Source organism: Colletes latitarsis, unplaced genomic scaffold (genome assembly GCF_051014445.1).
Source record: "Colletes latitarsis isolate SP2378_abdomen unplaced genomic scaffold, iyColLati1 scaffold0013, whole genome shotgun sequence".
NCBI lineage: Eukaryota > Metazoa > Arthropoda > Insecta > Hymenoptera > Colletidae > Colletes > Colletes latitarsis.
In genome coordinates this window covers 21,806,217-21,825,517 of record NW_027488368.1, presented here as the reverse complement: position 1 = coordinate 21,825,517, position 19,301 = coordinate 21,806,217, and positions in this window count along the sequence as shown.

Sequence of the window (19,301 nt, the reverse complement as noted above, 5' to 3'; positions counted from 1 at the left end):
GGGCAAATCCCAGGCCTATCCTAGACCTAACATGCGTTATCTTCTATAATATCGATCGAAACCAGGTTTGATGGACTGTTTCCGTGTGGTACCACATTACTACGTGATCCAAACCAGAAAAAGCCCAGGATCTAGCCATGAAGTATGAAAAATATGCGAAAGTATGACCCTGATCAGGGCAAATCCCAGGCCTAACCTAGACCTAACATGCATTATCCTCTAAAATATTGATCGAAACCAGGTTTAATGGACTGTTTCAGTGTGGTACCACATTACTATGTGTTCCAAACCAGAAAAAACCCAGGATCTGTTCAAGAAGTATGTGAAAAGCGCGAAAGTATGAGCCTGATGAGGGCGAATCCCAGACCTATCCCAGACCTAAATTACGTTATCCTCTAAAATATTGATCGAAACCAGGTTTAATGGACTGTTTCAGTGTGGTACCACGTTACTACGTGATCCAAAGCAGAAAAAACCCTCGATCAGGTCAACATGTATGTTAAAACTGCGAAAGTGTGACCCTGATGAGGGCAAATCCCTGGCCTAACCTAGTCCTAACATGCGTTATCCTCAAATATATTGATCGAAACCAGGTTTAATCAACTGTTTCAGTGTGGTACCACATTACTACGTGATCCAAAACAGAAAAAAACCCAGGAGCTGTTCAACAAGTACGTAAAGAATGCGAAAGTATGTGTCTGATGAGGGCAAATCCCAGGCCTATCCTAGACCTAACATGCGTTATCTTCAAAAATATCGATCGAAACCAGGTTTAATGGACTGTTTCCGTGTGGTACCACATTACTACGTGATCCAAACCAGAAAAAGCCCAGGATCTAGCCATGAAGTATGAAAAATATGCGAAAGTATGAGCCTGATGAGGGCAAATCCTAGACATATCCCAGACATAACATGCGTTATCCTCTAAAATATTCATCGAAACCAGGTTTAATGGGCTGTTTCAGTGTGGTACCACATTACTACGTGATCCAAACCAGAAAAGACCCAGGATCTGTTCAACAAGTTTGTGAAAAACGCGAAAGTATGAGCCTGATGAGGGCAAATCCCAGACCTATCCCAGACCTAACTTGCGTTATCCTCTAAAATATTGATCGAAACCTGGTTTAATAGACTGTTTCAGTGCGGTACCACACTACTACGTGATCCAAACCAGAAAAAAACCGAGGATCTGTTCAACAAGTATGTGAAAAACGCGAAAGTATGAGCCTGATGAGGGCAAATCCTAGACCTATCCCAGACCTAACATGCGTTATCCTCTAAAATATTCATCGAAACCAGGTTTAATGGACTGTTTCCGTGTGGTACCACATTACTACGTGATCCAAACCAGAAAAAGCCCAGGATCTAGCCATGAAGTATGAATAATATGCGAAAGTATGAGCCTGATGAGGGCAAATCCTAGACCTATCCCAGACCTAACATGCGTTATCCTCTAAAATATTCATCGAAACCAGGTTTAATGGGCTGTTTCAGTGTGGTACCACATTACTACGTGATCCAAACCAGAAAAAAACCCAGGATCTTGTCAACGAGTATGTGAAGTGTGCGAAAGTATGAGTCTGATGAGGGCAAATCCCAGACCTGTCCCAGACCTAACTTGCGTTATCCTCTAAAATATTGATGGAAACCAGGTTTAATTGACTGTTTCAGTGTGGTACTACATTACTACGTGATGCAATCCAGAAATAGCCCAGGATCTAGCCATGAACTATGAGAAATATGCGAAAATATGAGCCTGATGAGGGCAAATCCTAGACCTAACCCAGACCTAACATGCGTTATCCTCAAAGATATTGATCGAAACCAGGTTTAATGGACTGTTTCAGTGTGGTACCACATTACTACGTGATCCGAATCAGAAAAAACCCAGGATCTGTTCAACAAGTATGTGAAAAACGCGAAAGTATGAGCCTGATGAGGGCATATCCCAGACCTATCCTAGACATAACTTGCGTTATCCGCTAAAATATTGATGGAAACCAGGTTTAATTGACTGTTTCAGTGTGGTACTATATTACTACGTGATGCAATCCAGAAATAGCCCAGGATCTAGCCATGAAGTATGAGAAATATGCGAAAGTATGAGTCTGATGAGGGTTAATCCCAGGTCTCACCTAGACATAACATGCGTTATCCTCTAAAATACTGATCGAAACCAGGTTGAGTGGACTGTTTCAGTGTGGTACCACACTACTGCGTGATCCAATCCAGAAAAAACCCAGGATCTGTTCAGCAAGTATGTGAAAAATGCGAAAGTATGAGTCTGATGAGTGAAAATCCCAGACCTATCGCAGACCTAACTTGCGTTGTCCTCTAAAATATTGATGGAAACCAGGTTTAATTGACTGTTTCAGTGTGGTACTACATTACTACGTGATGCAATCCAGAAATAGCCCAGGATCTAGCCATGAACTATGAGAAATATGCGAAAGTATGACCCTGATGAGGGCAAATCCCAGGCCTAACCTAGACCTAACATGCGTTATCCTCAAAGATATTGATCGAAACCAGGTTTAATGGACTGTTTCAGTGTGGTACCACATTACTACGTGATCCGAATCAGAAAAAACCCAGGATCTGTTCAACAAGTATGTGAAAAACGCGAAAGTATGAGCCTGATGAGGGCATATCCCAGACCTATCCTAGACATAACTTGCGTTATCCGCTAAAATATTGATGGAAACCAGGTTTAATGGACTGTTTCAGTGTGGTACTATATTACTACGTGATGCAATCCAGAAATAGCCCAGGATCTAGCCATGAAGTATGAGAAATATGCGAAAGTATGAGTCTGATGAGGGTTAATCCCAGGTCTCACCTAGACATAACATGCGTTATCCTCTAAAATACTGATCGAAACCAGGTTGAGTGGACTGTTTCAGTGTGGTACCACACTACTGCGTGATCCAAACCAGAAAAAGCCAGGATCTGTTCAGCAAGTATGTGAAAAATGCGAAAGTATGAGTCTGATGAGTGAAAATCCCAGACCTATCGCAGACCTAATTTGCGTTGTCCTCTAAAATATTGATGGAAACCAGGTTTAATTGACTGTTTCAGTGTGGTACTACATTACTACGTGATGCAATCCAGAAATAACCCAGGATCTAGCCATGAATTATGAGAAATATGCGAAAGTATGACCCTGATGAGGGCAAATCCCTGGCCTAACCTAGACCTAATTTGCATTATCCTCTAAAATATTGATCGAAACCAGGTTTAATGGACTGTTTCAGTGTGGTACCACATTACTATGTGTTCCAAACCAGAAAAAACCCAGGATCTGTTCAAGAAGTATGTGAAAAACGCGAAAGTATGAGCCTGATGAGGGCGAATCCCAGACCTATCCCAGACCTAAATTGCGTTATCCTCTAAAATATTGATCGAAACCAGGTTTCATGGACTGTTTCAGTGTGGTACCACTTTACTACGTGATCCAAAGCAGAAAAAACGCTCGATCAGGTCAACATGTATGTTAAAACTGCGTAAGTATGACCCTGATGAGGGCAAATCCCAAGCCTAACCTAGACCTAATTTGCATTATCCTCTAAAATATTGATCGAAACCAGGTTTAATGGACTGTTTCAGTGTGGTACCACATTACAACGTGATCCAAACCAGAAAAAACCCAGGTTCCGTTCAAGAAGTATGAGAAATATGCGAAAGTATGAACCTGATGAGGGCAAATTCTAGACGTATCCCAGACCTAACATGCGTTATCCTCTAAAATATTGATCGAAACCAGGTTTAATGGACTGTTTCAGTGTGGTACCACATTACTATGTGTTCCAAACAAGAAAAAACCCAGGATCTGTTCAAGAAGTATGTGAAGTGTGCGAAAGTATGTGTCTGATGAGGGCAAATCCCAGGCCTAACCTAGACCTAGCATGCGTTATCCTCTAAAATATTTATCAAGACCAGGTTTAATTGACTGTTTTAGTGTGGTTCCACTTTACTACGTGATCCAAAGCAGAAAAAACCCTCGATCAGGTCAACAAGTATGAGAAATATGCGAAAAAATGAGCCTGATGAGAGCAAATCCCAGACCTAACCTAGACCTAACATGTGTTATCCTCAAAAATATTGATCGAAACCAGGTTTAATGGACTGTTTCAGTGTGGTACAACATTAATACGTGATCCAATCCAGAAAGAGCCCAGGATCTAGCCATGAAGTATTAGAAATATGCGAAAGTATGAGCCTGATGAGGGCAAATCCCAGGCCTAACCTAGACATGACATGCGTTATCCTCTAAAATATTGATGGAAACCAGGTTTAATTGACTGTTTCAGTGTGGTACTACATTACTACGTGATGCAATCCAGAAATAGCCCAGGATCTAGCCATGAATTATGAGAAATATGCGAAAGTATGACCCTGATGAGGGCAAATCCCAGGCTTAACCTAGATCTAATTTGCATTATCCTCTAAAATATTGATCGAAACCAGGTTTCATGGACTGTTTCAGTGTGGTACCACATTACTATGTGTTCCAAACCAGAAAAAACCCAGGATCTGTTCAAGAAGTATGTGAAAAACGCGAAAGTATGAGCCTGATGAGGGCAAATCCCAGACCTATCCCAGACCTAACTTGCGTTGTCCTCTAAAATATAGATGGAAACCAGGTTTTATTGATTGTTTGAGTGTGGTCCCACATTACTACGAGATCGAAACCAGAAAAAACCCAGGATCTGTTCAACATGTATGAGAAATATGCGAAAGAATGAGCCTGATGAGAGCAAATCCCAGACCTAACCTAGACCTAACATGAATTATTCTCTAAAATATTGATCGAAACAAGGTTTAATTGACTGTTTCTGTGTGGTCCCACATTACTACGTAACCCAAACCAGAAAAAACCCAGGATCCGTTCAACAAGTATGTGAAGAATGCGAAAGTATGAGTCCGATGAGGTCAAATGACAGACCTATCCCAGACCTAACTTGCGTTATCCTCTAAAATATTGATCGAAACCAGGTTTAATCGACTGTTTCAGTGTGGTACCACATTACTACGTGAAGCAAACCAGAAAAAACCCAGGATCCGCTTAACAAGTATGTGAAGAATGCGAAAGTATGAGTCCGATGAGTGAAAATCCCAGACCTAACCTAGACCTAACATGGGTTATCCTCTAAAATATTGATCCAAACCAGGTTTAATGGATTGTTTCAGTGTGGTACCACACTACTACGTGATCCAAACCAGAAAAAACCCAGGATCTGTTCAACAAGTATGTGAAAAACGCGAAAGTATGAGCCTGATGAAGGCAAATCCCAGACCTATCCCAGACCTAACTTGCGTTGTCCTCTAAGATATTGATGGAAACCAGGTTTAATTGACTGTTTCAGTGTTGTACTTCATTACGACGTGATGCAATCCAGAAAAAGCCCAGGATCTGTTCAACAAGTATGTGAAGAATGCGAAAGTATGAGTCTGATGAGTGAAAATCCCAGGCCTAACCTAGACCTAACATGCGTTGTCCTCTAAAATATTGAGCGAAACCAGGTTTAATGGACTATTTCAGTGTGGTACCACACTACTTCGTGATCCAAACCAGAAAAAACCCAGGATCTGTTCAACAAGTATGTGAAAAACGCGAAACTGTGAGCCTGATGAGGGCAAATCTTAGACCTAACCTTGACCTAACATGCGTTATCCTCTAAAATATTGAGCGAAACAAGGTTTAATGGACTGTTTCAGTGTGGTAGCACACTACTACGGGATCCATACCAGAAAAAACCCAGGATCTGTTCAACAAGTATGTGAAGTGTGCGAAAGTATGAGTCTGATGAGGTCAAATCCCAGACCAATCCCAGACTTAACTTGCGTTATCCTCTAAAATATTGATCGAAACGAGGTTTAATCGACCGTTTCAGTGTGGTACCACATTACTACGTGATGCAATCCAGAAAAAGCCCAGGATCTAGCCATCAAGTATGAGAGATATGCGAAAGAATGAGCCTGATGAGAGCAAATCCCAGACCTAACCTAGACCTAACATGAATTATTCTCTAAAATATTGGTCGATACCAGGTTTAATTGACTGTTTCAGTGTGGTCCCACATTACGACGTGATCCAAACCAGAAACAACCCAGGATCTGTTCAACAAGTATGTGAAAAACGCGAAAGTATGAGCCTGATGAGGGCGAATCCCAGACCTATGCCAGACCTAACTTGCGTTATCCTCTAAAATATTGATCGAAACCAGGTTTAATTGACTGTTTCAGCGTGGTACCACATTACTACGTGATGCAATCCAGAAAAAGCCCAGGATCTAGCCATCAAGTATGAGAAATATGCGAAAGAACGAGCCTGATGAGAGCAAATCCCAGACCTAACCTAGACCTAACATGAACTATTCTCTAAAATATTGATCGAGACCAGGTTTAATTGACTGTTTCAGCGTGGTACCACATTACTACGTGATACAATCCTGAAACAGCCAAGGATCTAGCCATGAAGTATGAGAGATATGCGAAAGTATGAGCCTGCTGAGGGCAAATCCTAGACCTAACCCAAACCTAACATGCGTTATCCTCTAAAATATTTATCAAGACCAGGTTTAATTGATTGTTTCAGTGTGGTCCCACATTACAACGTGATCCAAACCAGAAAAAACCCAGGATCCGTTCAACAAGTATGTGAAGAATGCGAAAGTATGAGTCTGATGAGTGAAAATCCCAGGCCTAACCCAGACCTAACATGCGTTATCCTCAAAAATATTGATCGAAACCTGGTTTAATCGACTGTTTCGGTGTGGTACCACATTACTATGTGATCCAAACCAGAAAATAACCCAGGATCTGTTCAACGAGTATGTGAAGTGTGCGATAGTATGAGTCTGATGAGGGCAAATCCCAGACCTATCCCAGACCTAACATGCGTTATCCTCTAAAATATTGAGCGAAACCAGGTTTAATGGACTGTTTCAGTGTGGTACCACAATACTTCGTGATCCAAACCAGAAAAAACCCAGGATCCGTTCAACAAGTATGTGAAGAATGCGAAAGTATGACTCTGATGAGTGAAAATCCCAGGCCTAACCTAGACCTAACATGCGTTATCCTCAAAAATATTGATCGAAACCTGGTTTAATCGACTGTTTCAGTGTAGTACCACATTAGTATATGATCCAAACCAGCAAGTAACCCAGGATCTGTTCAACGAGTATGTGAAGTGTGCGAAAGTATGAGTCTGATGAGGTCAAATCCCAGACCAATCCCAGACTTAACTTGCGTTATCCCCTAAAATATTGATCGAAACCAGGTTTAATCGACTGTTTCAGTGTGGTACCACATTACTACGTGATACAAACCAGAAAAAACCCAGGATCTGTTCAACAAGTATGTGAAAAACGCGAAAGTATGAGCCCGATGAGGGCGAATCCCAGACCTATGCCAGACCTAACTTGCGTTATCCTCTAAAATATTGATCGAAACCAGGTTTAATTGACTGTTTCAGCGTGGTACAACATTACTACGTGATACAATCCAGAAACAGCCCAGGATCTAGCCATGAAGTATGAGAAATATGCGAAAGTATGAGCCTGATGAGGGCAAATCCTATACCTAACCCAAATCTAACATCCGCTATCCTCTAAAATATTTATCAAGACCAGGTTTAATGGAATGTTTCAGTGTGGTACCACTTTACTACGTGATCCAAAGCAGAAAAAACCCTCGATCAGGTCAACATGTATGATAAAACTGCGAAAGTATGACCCTGATGAGGGCAAATCCCAGGCCTAACCTAGACCTAACTTGCGTTATCCTCTAAAATATTGATCGAAACCAGGTTTAATTCACTGTTTCAGCGTGGTGCCACATTACTATGTCATACAATCCAGAAACAGCCCAGGATCAAGCCATCAAGTATGAGAAATATGCGAAAGAATGTGCCTGATGAGGTCAAATCCCAGACCTATCCCAAACCTAACTTGCGTTATCCTCTAAAATATTGATCGAAACCAGGTTTTATCGACTGTTTCAGTGTGGTACCACATTACTACGTGATCCAAACCAGAAAAAACCCAGGATCCGTTCAACAAGTATGTGAAGAATGCGAAAGTATGAGTCTGATGAGTGAAAATCCCAGACCTAACCTAGACCTAACATGAATGATTCTCTAAAATATTGGTCGAAACCAGGTTTAATTCACTGTTTCAGCGTGGTGCCACATTACTATGTCATACAATCCAGAAACAGCCCAGGATCAAGCCATCAAGTATGAGAAATATGCGAAAGAATGTGCCTGATGGGAGCAAATCCCAGACCTAACCTAGACCTAACATGAATTATTCTCTAAAATATTGATCGAAACCAGGTTTAATCGACTGTTTCAGTGTGGTACCACATTACTATGTGATCGAAACCAGAAAATAACCCAGGATCTGTTCAACGAGTATGTGAAGTGTGCGAAAGTATGAGTCTGATGAGGTCAAATCCCAGACCTATCCCAAACCTAACTTGCGTTATCCTCTAAAATATTGATCGAAACCAGGTTTAATTGACTGTTTCAGCGTGGTACCACATTACTACGTGATGCAATCAAGAAAAAGCCCAGGATCTAGCCATCAAGTATGAGAAATATGCGAAAGAACGCGCCTGATGAGAGCAAATCCCAGACCTAACCTAGACCTAACATGAATTATTCTCTAAAATATTGATCGAAACCAGGTTTAATTGACTGTTTCAGCGTGGTACCAGATTACTACGTGATACAATCCAGAAACAGCCAAGGATCTAGCCATGAAGTATGAGAGAAATGCGAAAGTATGAGCCTGCTGAGGGCAAATCCTAGACCTAACCCAAACCTAACATGCGTTATCCTCTAAAATATTTATCAAGACCAGGTTTAATTGATTGTTTCAGTGTGGTCCCACATTACAACGTGATCCAAACCAGAAAAAACCCAGGATCCGTTCAACAAGTATGGGAAGAATGCGAAAGTATGAGTCTGATGAGTGAAAATCCCAGGCCTAACCTAGACCTAACATGCGTTATCATCAAAAATATCGATCGAAACCTGGTTTAATCGACTGTTTCGGTGTGGTACCACATTACTATGTGATCCAAACCAGAAAATAACCCAGGATCTGTTCAACGAGTATGTGAAGTGTGCGATAGTATGAGTCTGATGAGGGCAAATCCCAGACCTATCCCAGTCCTAACATGCGTTATCCTCTAAAATATTGAGCGAAACCAGGTTTAATGGACTGTTTCAGTGTGGTACCACAATACTTCGTGATCCAAACCAGAAAAAACCCAGGATCTGTTCAACAAGTATGTGAAAAACGCGAAACTGTGAGCCTGATGAGGGCAAATCTTAGACCTAACCTTGACCTAACATGCGTTATCCTCTAAAATATTGAGCGAAACCAGGTTTAATGGACTGTTTCAGTGTGGTAGCACACTACAACGGGATCCATACCAGAAAAAACCCAGGATCTGTTGAACAAGTATGTGAAGTGTGCGAAAGTATGAGTCTGATGAGGTCAAATCCCAGACCAATCCCAGACTTAACTTGCGTTATCCTCTAAAATATTGATCGAAACCAGGTTTAATCGACTGTTTCAGTGTGGAACCACATTAGTATATGATCCAAACCAGCAAGTAACTCAGGATCTGTTCAATAAGTATGTGAAGAATGCGAAAGTATGAGTCTGATGAGTGAAAATCCCAGGCCTAACCTAGACCTAACATGCGTTATCATCAAAAATATCGATCGAAACCTGGTTTAATCGACTGTTTCGGTGTGGTACCACATTACTGTGTGATCCAAACCAGAAAATAACCCAGGATCTGTTCAACGAGTATGTGAAGTGTGCGATAGTATGAGTCTGATGAGGGCAAATCCCAGACCTATCCCAGTCCTAACATGCGTTATCCTCTAAAATATTGAGCGAAACCAGGTTTAATGGACTGTTTCAGTGTGGTACCACAATACTTCGTGATCCAAACCAGAAAAAACCCAGGATCTGTTCAACAAGTATGTGAAAAACGCGAAACTGTGAGCCTGATGAGGGCAAATCTTAGACCTAACCTTGACCTAACATGCGTTATCCTCTAAAATATTGAGCGAAACCAGGTTTAATGGACTGTTTCAGTGTGGTACCACAATACTTCGTGATCCAAACCAGAAAAAACCCAGGTTCTGTTCAACAAGTATGTGAAAAACGCGAAACTGTGAGCCTGATGAGGGCAAATCTTAGACATAACCTTGACCTAACATGCGTTATCCTCTAAAATATTGAGCGAAACCAGGTTTAATGGACTGTTTCAGTGTGGTAGCACACTACTACGGGATCCATACCAGAAAAAACCCAGGATCTGTTGAACATGTATGTGAAGTGTGCGAAAGTATGAGTCTGATGAGGTCAAATCCCAGACCAATCCCAGACTTAACTTGCGTTATCCTCTAAAATATTGATCGAAACCAGGTTTAATCGACTGTTACAGTGTGGAACCACATTAGTATATGATCCAAACCAGCAAGTAACTCAGGATCTGTTCAATAAGTATGTGAAGAATGCGAAAGTATGAGTCTGATGAGTGAAAATCCCAGGCCTAACCTAGACCTAACATGCGTTATCATCAAAAATATCGATCGAAACCTGGTTTAATCGACTGTTTCGGTGTGGTACCACATTACTACGTGATACAATCCTGAAACAGCCAAGGATCTAGCCATGAAGTATGAGAGATATGCGAAAGTATGAGCCTGCTGAGGGCAAATCCTAGACCTAACCCAAACCTAACATGCGTTATCCTCTAAAATATTTATCAAGACCAGGTTTAATTGATTGTTTCAGTGTGGTCCCACATTACAACGTGATCCAAACCAGAAAAAACCCAGGATCCGTTCAACAAGTATGGGAAGAATGCGAAAGTATGAGTCTGATGAGTGAAAATCCCAGGCCTAACCTAGCCCTAACATGCGTTATCATCAAAAATATCGATCGAAACCTGGTTTAATCGACTGTTTCGGTGTGGTACCACATTACTATGTGATCCAAACCAGAAAATAACCCAGGATCTGTTCAACGAGTATGTGAAGTGTGCGATAGTATGAGTCTGATGAGGGCAAATCCCAGACCTATCCCAGTCCTAACATGCGTTATCCTCTAAAATATTGAGCGAAACCAGGTTTAATGGACTGTTTCAGTGTGGTACCACAATACTTCGTGATCCAAACCAGAAAAAACCCAGGATCTGTTCAACAAGTATGTGAAAAACGCGAAACTGTGAGCCTGATGAGGGCAAATCTTAGACCTAACCTTGACCTAACATGCGTTATCCTCTAAAATATTGAGCGAAACCAGGTTTAATGGACTGTTTCAGTGTGGTAGCACACTACTACGGGATCCATACCAGAAAAAACCCAGGATCTGTTGAACAAGTATGTGAAGTGTGCGAAAGTATGAGTCTGATGAGGTCAAATCCCAGACCAATCCCAGACTTAACTTGCGTTATCCTCTAAAATATTGATCGAAACCAGGTTTAATCGACTGTTTCAGTGTGGAACCACATTAGTATATGATCCAAACCAGCAAGTAACTCAGGATCTGTTCAATAAGTATGTGAAGAATGCGAAAGTATGAGTCTGATGAGTGAAAATCCCAGGCCTAACCTAGACCTAACATGCGTTATCATCAAAAATATCGATCGAAACCTGGTTTAATCGACTGTTTCGGTGTGGTACCACATTACTGTGTGATCCAAACCAGAAAATAACCCAGGATCTGTTCAACGAGTATGTGAAGTGTGCGATAGTATGAGTCTGATGAGGGCAAATCCCAGACCTATCCCAGTCCTAACATGCGTTATCCTCTAAAATATTGAGCGTAACCAGGTTTAATGGACTGTTTCAGTGTGGTACCACAATACTTCGTGATCCAAACCAGAAAAAACCCAGGATCTGTTCAACAAGTATGTGAAAAACGCGAAACTGTGAGCCTGATGAGGGCAAATCTTAGACCTAACCTTGACCTAACATGCGTTATCCTCTAAAATATTGAGCGAAACCAGGTTTAATGGACTGTTTCAGTGTGGTACCACAATACTTCGTGATCCAAACCAGAAAAAACCCAGGTTCTGTTCAACAAGTATGTGAAAAACGCGAAACTGTGAGCCTGATGAGGGCAAATCTTAGACATAACCTTGACCTAACATGCGTTATCCTCTAAAATATTGAGCGAAACCAGGTTTAATGGACTGTTTCAGTGTGGTAGCACACTACTACGGGATCCATACCAGAAAAAACCCAGGATCTGTTGAACATGTATGTGAAGTGTGCGAAAGTATGAGTCTGATGAGGTCAAATCCCAGACCAATCCCAGACTTAACTTGCGTTATCCTCTAAAATATTGATCGAAACCAGGTTTAATCGACTGTTACAGTGTGGAACCACATTAGTATATGATCCAAACCAGCAAGTAACTCAGGATCTGTTGAATAAGTATGTGAAGAATGCGAAAGTATGAGTCTGATGAGTGAAAATCCCAGGCCTAACCTAGACCTAACATGCGTTATCATCAAAAATATCGATCGAAACCTGGTTTAATCGACTGTTTCGGTGTGGTACCACATTACTACGTGATACAATCCTGAAACAGCCAAGGATCTAGCCATGAAGTATGAGAGATATGCGAAAGTATGAGCCTGCTGAGGGCAAATCCTAGACCTAACCCAAACCTAACATGCGTTATCCTCTAAAATATTTATCAAGACCAGGTTTAATTGATTGTTTCAGTGTGGTCCCACATTACTACGTGAACCTAACCAGAAAAACCCAGGATCCGTTCAACAAGTATGGGAAGAATGCGAAAGTATGAGTCTGATGAGTGAAAATCCCAGGGCTAACCTAGACCTAACATGCGTTATCCTCTAAAATATTAATCCAAACCAGGTTTAATGGACTGCTTCAGTGTGGCACCACATTACTACGTGATCCAAACCAGAAAAAAACCCAGGATCTGATCAACGAGTATGTCAAGTGTGCGAAAGAATGAGCCTGATGAAAGCAAATCCCAGACCTAACCTAGACCTAACATGAATTATTCCCTAAAATACTGATCGAAACCAGGATTAATTGACTGTTTCAGTGTTGTACTTCATTACTACGTGATCCAATCCAGAAATAGCCCAGGATCTAGCCATGAAGTATGAGAAATATGCGAAAGTATGAGCCTGATGAGGGCAAATCCTAGACCTAACCCAGACCTAACATGCGTTATTCTCAAAAATGTTGATCGAAACCAGGTTTAATCGACTGTTTCAGTGTGGTACCACACTACTACGGGACCCAAACCAGAAAAATCCCAGGATCTGTTCAACAAGTATGTCAAAAACGCGAAAGTATGAGCCTGATGAGGGCAAATCCCAGACCTATCCCAGACCTAACTTGCGTTATCCTCTAAAATATTGATCGAAACCTGGTTTAATCGACTGTTTCAGTGTGGTACCACATTACTAAGTGATCCAAGCCAGACAAAACCCAGGATCCGTTCAACAAGTATGTGAAGAATGCGAATGTATGAGTCTGATTAGTGAAAATCCCAGACCTAACCTAGACCTAACATGCGTTATCCTCTAAAATATTGATGGAAACCAGGTTTGATTGACTGTTTCATTGTGGTACTACATCACTACGTGATGCAATCTAGAAAAAGCCCAGGATCTAGCCATCAAGTATGAGAAATATGCGAAAGAATGAGCCTGATGAGGGCAAATCTTAGACCTATCCCAAACCTAACATGCGTTATCCTCTAAAATGTTTAACAAGACCAGGTTTAATTGAATGTTTCAGTGTGGTACCACATTACTATGTGAACCAAACCAGAAAAAACCCAGGATCCGTTCAACAAGTATGTGAAGAATGCGAAAGTATGAGTCTGATGAGTGAAAATCCCAGACCTAACCTAGACCTAACATGCGTTATCCTCTAAAATATTGATCCAAACCAGGTTTAATGGACTGTTCCAGTGTGGTACCACATTACTACGTGATCCAAACCAGAAAAAAACCCAGGATCTGATCAACGATTATGTCAAGTGTGCGAAAGTATGAGTCTGATGAGGGCAAATCCCAGACCTATCCAAGACCTAACTTGCGATATCCTCTAAAATATTGATCGAAACCAGGTTTAATCGACTGTTTTATTGTGGTACCAGTTTACTACGTGATCCAAAGCAGAAAAAACCCTCGATCAGGTCAACATGCATGTTAAAACTGGGAAAGTATGAGCCTGATGAGGGCAAATCCAAGACCTATCCCAGACCTAACATGCGTTATCCTCAAAAATATTGAACCAAACCAGGTTTAATCGACTGTTTCAGTGTGGTAGCACATTACTGCGTGATCCAAACCAGAAAAAAACCCAGGAGCATGTCAGCGAGTATGTGAAGTGTGCGAAAGTATGAGTCTGATGAGGGCTAATCCCAGACCTATCCCAGACCTAACATGGGTTATCCTCTAAAATATTTATCAAGACCAGGTTTAATTGAATGTTTCAGTGTGGTACCACATTACTACGTGATCCAAACCAGAAGCAACCCAGGTTCTGTTCAACAAGTATGTGAAAAACGCGAAACTCTGAGCCAGATGAGGGCAAATCTTAGACCTAACCTTGACCTAACATGCGTTATCCTCTAAAATATTTATCCAGACCAGGTTTCATTGAATGTTTCAGTGTGGTACCACTTTAGTACGTGATCCAATCCAGAAATAGCCCAGGATCTAGCCATAAAGTATGAGAAATATGCGAAAGAATAAGCCTGATGAGAGCAAATCCCAGACCTAACCTAGACCTAACATGCGTTATCCTCTAAAATATTGAGCGAAACCAGGTTTAATGGACTGTTTCAGTGTGGTACCACACTACTTCGTGATCCAAACCAGAAAAAACCCAGGATCTGTTCAACAAGTATCTGGAAAACGCGAAACTGTGAGCCTGATGAGGGCAAATCCCAGACCTATCCCAGACCTAACTTGCGTTGGCCTCTAAAATACTGATGGAAACCAGGTTTAATTGACTGTTTCAGTGTCGTACTCCATTACTACGTGATGCAATCCAGAAACAGCCCAGGATCTAGCCATCAAATATGAGAAATATGCGAATGAACGAGCCAGATGAGAGCAAATCCCAGACCTAACCTAGACCTAACATGAATTATTCTCTAAAATATTGGTCGAAAGCAGGTTTAGTTGACTGTTTCAGTGTGGTCCCACATTACTACGCGATCCAAACCAGAAAAAACCCTGGATCCGTTCAACAAGTATGTGAAGAATGCGAAAGTATGAGTCTGATGAGTGAAAATCCCAGGCCTAACCTAGACCTAACATGCGTTATCCTCAAAAATATTGATCGAAACCTGGTTTAATCGACTGTTTCAGTGTGGTACCACATTACTATGTGATTCAAACCAGAAAATAACCCAAGATCTGTTCAACGAGTATGTGAAGTGTGCGAAAGTATGAGTCTGATGAGGTCAAATCCCAGACCAATACCAGACTTAACTTGCGTTATCCTCAAAAATATTGATCGAAACCTGGTTTAATCGGCTGTTTCAGTGTGGTACCACATTACTAAGTGATCCAAACCAGAAAAAACCCAGGATCCGTTCAACTAGTATGTGAAGAATGCGAAAGTATGAGTCTGATGAGTGAAAATCCCAGACCTTACCTAGACCTAACATGCGTTATCCTCTATAATATTGATCCAAACCAGGTTTAATGGACTGTTCCAGCGTGGTACCACACTACTACGTGATCCAAACCAGAAAAAACCCAGGATCTGTTCAACAAGTATGTGAAAAACGCGAAAGTATGAGCCTGAGGAGAGCAAATCCCAGACCGATCCCAGACCTAACTTGCGTTGTCCTCTAAGATATTGATGGAAACCAGGTTTAATTCACTGTTTCAGTGTGGTCCCACATTACTACGTGATCCAATCCAGAAAAAGCCCAGGATCTAGCCACCAAGTATGAGTAATATGCGAAAGAATGAGCCTGATGAGAGTAAATCCCAGACCTAACCTAGACCTAACATGAATTATTCTCTATAATATTGATCGAAACTAGGTTTAATTGACTGTTTCAGTGTGGTACCACATTACTACATGATCCAAACCAGAAACAGCCCAGGATCTAGCCATGAAGTATTAGAAATATGCGAAAGTATGAGTCTGATGAGGTCAAATCCTAGACCTATCCCAGACCTAACTTGCGTTATCCTCTAAAATATTGATCGAAACGAGGTTTAATTGACTGTTTCAGCGTGGTACCACATTACTACGTGATACAATCCAGAAACAGCCCAGGATCTAGCCATGAAGTATGAGAAATATGCGAAAGTATGAGCCTGATGAGGGCAAATCCTAGACCTAACCCAGACCTAACATACTTTATCCTCTAAAATATTTATCAAGACCAGGTTTAATTGACTCTTTCAGTGTTGTACTTCATTACTACGTGATCCAATCCAGAAATAACCCAGGATCTAGCCATGAAGTATGAGAAATATGCGAAAGTATGAGCCTGATGAGGGCAAATCCTAGACCTAACCCAGACCTAACATGCGTTATCCTCAAAAATATTGATCCAAACCAGGTTTAATCGACTGTTTCAGTGTGGTACCACACTACTACGTGACCCAAACCAGAAAAATCCCAGGATCTGTTCAACAAGTATGTGAAAAACGCGAAAGTATGAGCCTGATGAGGGCAAATCCCAGACCTATCCCAGACCTAACTTGCGTTGTCCTCTAAGATATTGATGGAAACCAGGTTTAGTTCACTGTTTCAGTGTGGTCCCACATTACTACGTGATCGAATCCAGAAAGAGCCCAGGATCTAGCCATGAAGTATGAGTATTATGCGAAAGAATGAGCCTGATGAGAGTAATTCCCAGACCTAACCTAGACCTAACATGAATTATTCTCTAAAATATTGATCCAAACCAGGTTTAATGGACTGTTTCAGTGTGGTACCACATTACTACATGATCCAAACCAGAAAAAACCCAGGATCCGTTCAACATGTATGTGAAGAATGCGAAAGTATGAGTCTGATGAGGTCAAATCCCAGACCTATCCCAGACCTAACTTGCGTTATCCTCTAATATATTGATCGAAACCTGGTTTAATCGACTGTTTCAGTGTGGTACCACATTACTACGTGATCCAAACCAGAAAAAACCCAGGATCAGTTCAACAAGTATGTGAAACACGCGAAAGTATGAGCCTGATTAGGGCGAATCCCAGACCTATCCCAGACCTAACTTGCGTTATCCTCTAAAATATTGATCGAAACCAGGTTTAATTGACTGTTTCAGTGTGGTACCACATTACTACGTGATCCAAACCAGAAAAAACCCAGGATCCGTTCAACAAGTATGTGAAGAATGCGAAAGTATGAGTCTGATGAGTGAAAATCCCAGGCCTAACCTAGACCTAACATGCGTTATCCTCAATAATATTGATCGAAACCAGGTTTAATCGACTGTTTCAGTGTGGTACCACATTACTACGTGATCCAAACCAGAAAAAAACCCAGGATCTGATCAACGATTATGTCAAGTGTGCGAAAGTATGAGTCTGTTGAGGGCAAATCCCAGACCTATCCCAGACCTAACTTGCGATATCCTCTAAAATATTGATCGAAACCAGGTTTAATTGACTGTTTTATTGTGGTACCACATTACTACGTGATCCAAAGCAGAAAATACCCTCGATCAGGTCATCATGCATGTTAAAACTGGGAAAGTATGAGCCTGATGAGGGCAAATCCCAGACCTATCCCAGACCTAACATGCGTAATCCTCAAAAATATTGAACGAAACCAGGTTTAATCGACTGTTTCAGTGTGGTAGCACATTACTGCGTGATCCAAACCAGAAAAAAACCCAGGAGCATGTCAGCGAGTATGTGAAGTGTGCGAAAGTATGAGTCTGATGAGGGCTAATCCCAGACCTATCCCAGACCTAACATGGGTTATCCTCTAAAATATTGATCGAATCCGGGTTTAATTGACTGTTTTAGTGTGGTACCACTTAACTACGTGATCCAAAGCAAAAAAAACCCTCGATCAGGTCAACATGCATGTTAAAACTGCGAAAGTATGACCCTGATGAGGGCAAATCACAGACCTATCCCAGACCTAACATGCGTTATCCTCAAAAATATTGAACCAAACCAGGTTTAATCGACTGTTTCAGTGTGGTAGCACATTACTGCGTGATCCAAACCAGAAAAAAACCCAGGAGCATGTCAGCGAGTATGTGAAGTGTGCGAAAGTATGAGTCTGATGAGGGCTAATCCCAGACCTATCCCAGACCTAACATGGGTTATCCTCTAAAATATTTATCAAGACCAGGTTTAATTGAATGTTTCAGTGTGGTACCACATTACTACGTGATCCAAACCAGAAGCAACCCAGGTTCTGTTCAACAAGTATGTGAAAAACGCGAAACTCTGAGCCAGATGAGGGCAAATCTTAGACCTAACCTTGACCTAACATGCGTTATCCTCTAAAATATTTATCCAGACCAGGTTTCATTGAATGTTTCAGTGTGGTACCACTTTAGTACGTGATCCAATCCAGAAATAGCCCAGGATCTAGCCATAAAGTATGAGAAATATGCGAAAGAATAAGCCTGATGAGAGCAAATCCCAGACCTAACCTAGACCTAACATGCGTTATCCTCTAAAATATTGAGCGAAACCAGGTTTAATGGACTGTTTCAGTGTGGTACCACACTACTTCGTGATCCAAACCAGAAAAAACCCAGGATCTGTTCAACAAGTATCTGGAAAACGCGAAACTGTGAGCCTGATGAGGGCAAATCCCAGACCTATCCCAGACCTAACTTGCGTTGGCCTCTAAAATACTGATGGAAACCAGGTTTAATTGACTGTTTCAGTGTCGTACTTCATTACTACGTGATGCAATCCAGAAACAGCCCAGGATCTAGCCATCAAATATGAGAAATATGCGAATGAACGAGCCAGATGAGAGCAAATCCCAGACCTAACCTAGACCTAACATGAATTATTCTCTAAAATATTGGTCGAAAGCAGGTTTAGTTGACTGTTTCAGTGTGGTCCCACATTACTACGCGATCCAAACCAGAAAAAACCCTGGATCCGTTCAACAAGTATGTGAAGAATGCGAAAGTATGAGTCTGATGAGTGAAAATCCCAGGCCTAACCTAGACCTAACATGCGTTATCCTCAAAAATATTGATCGAAACCTGGTTTAATCGACTGTTTCAGTGTGGTACCACATT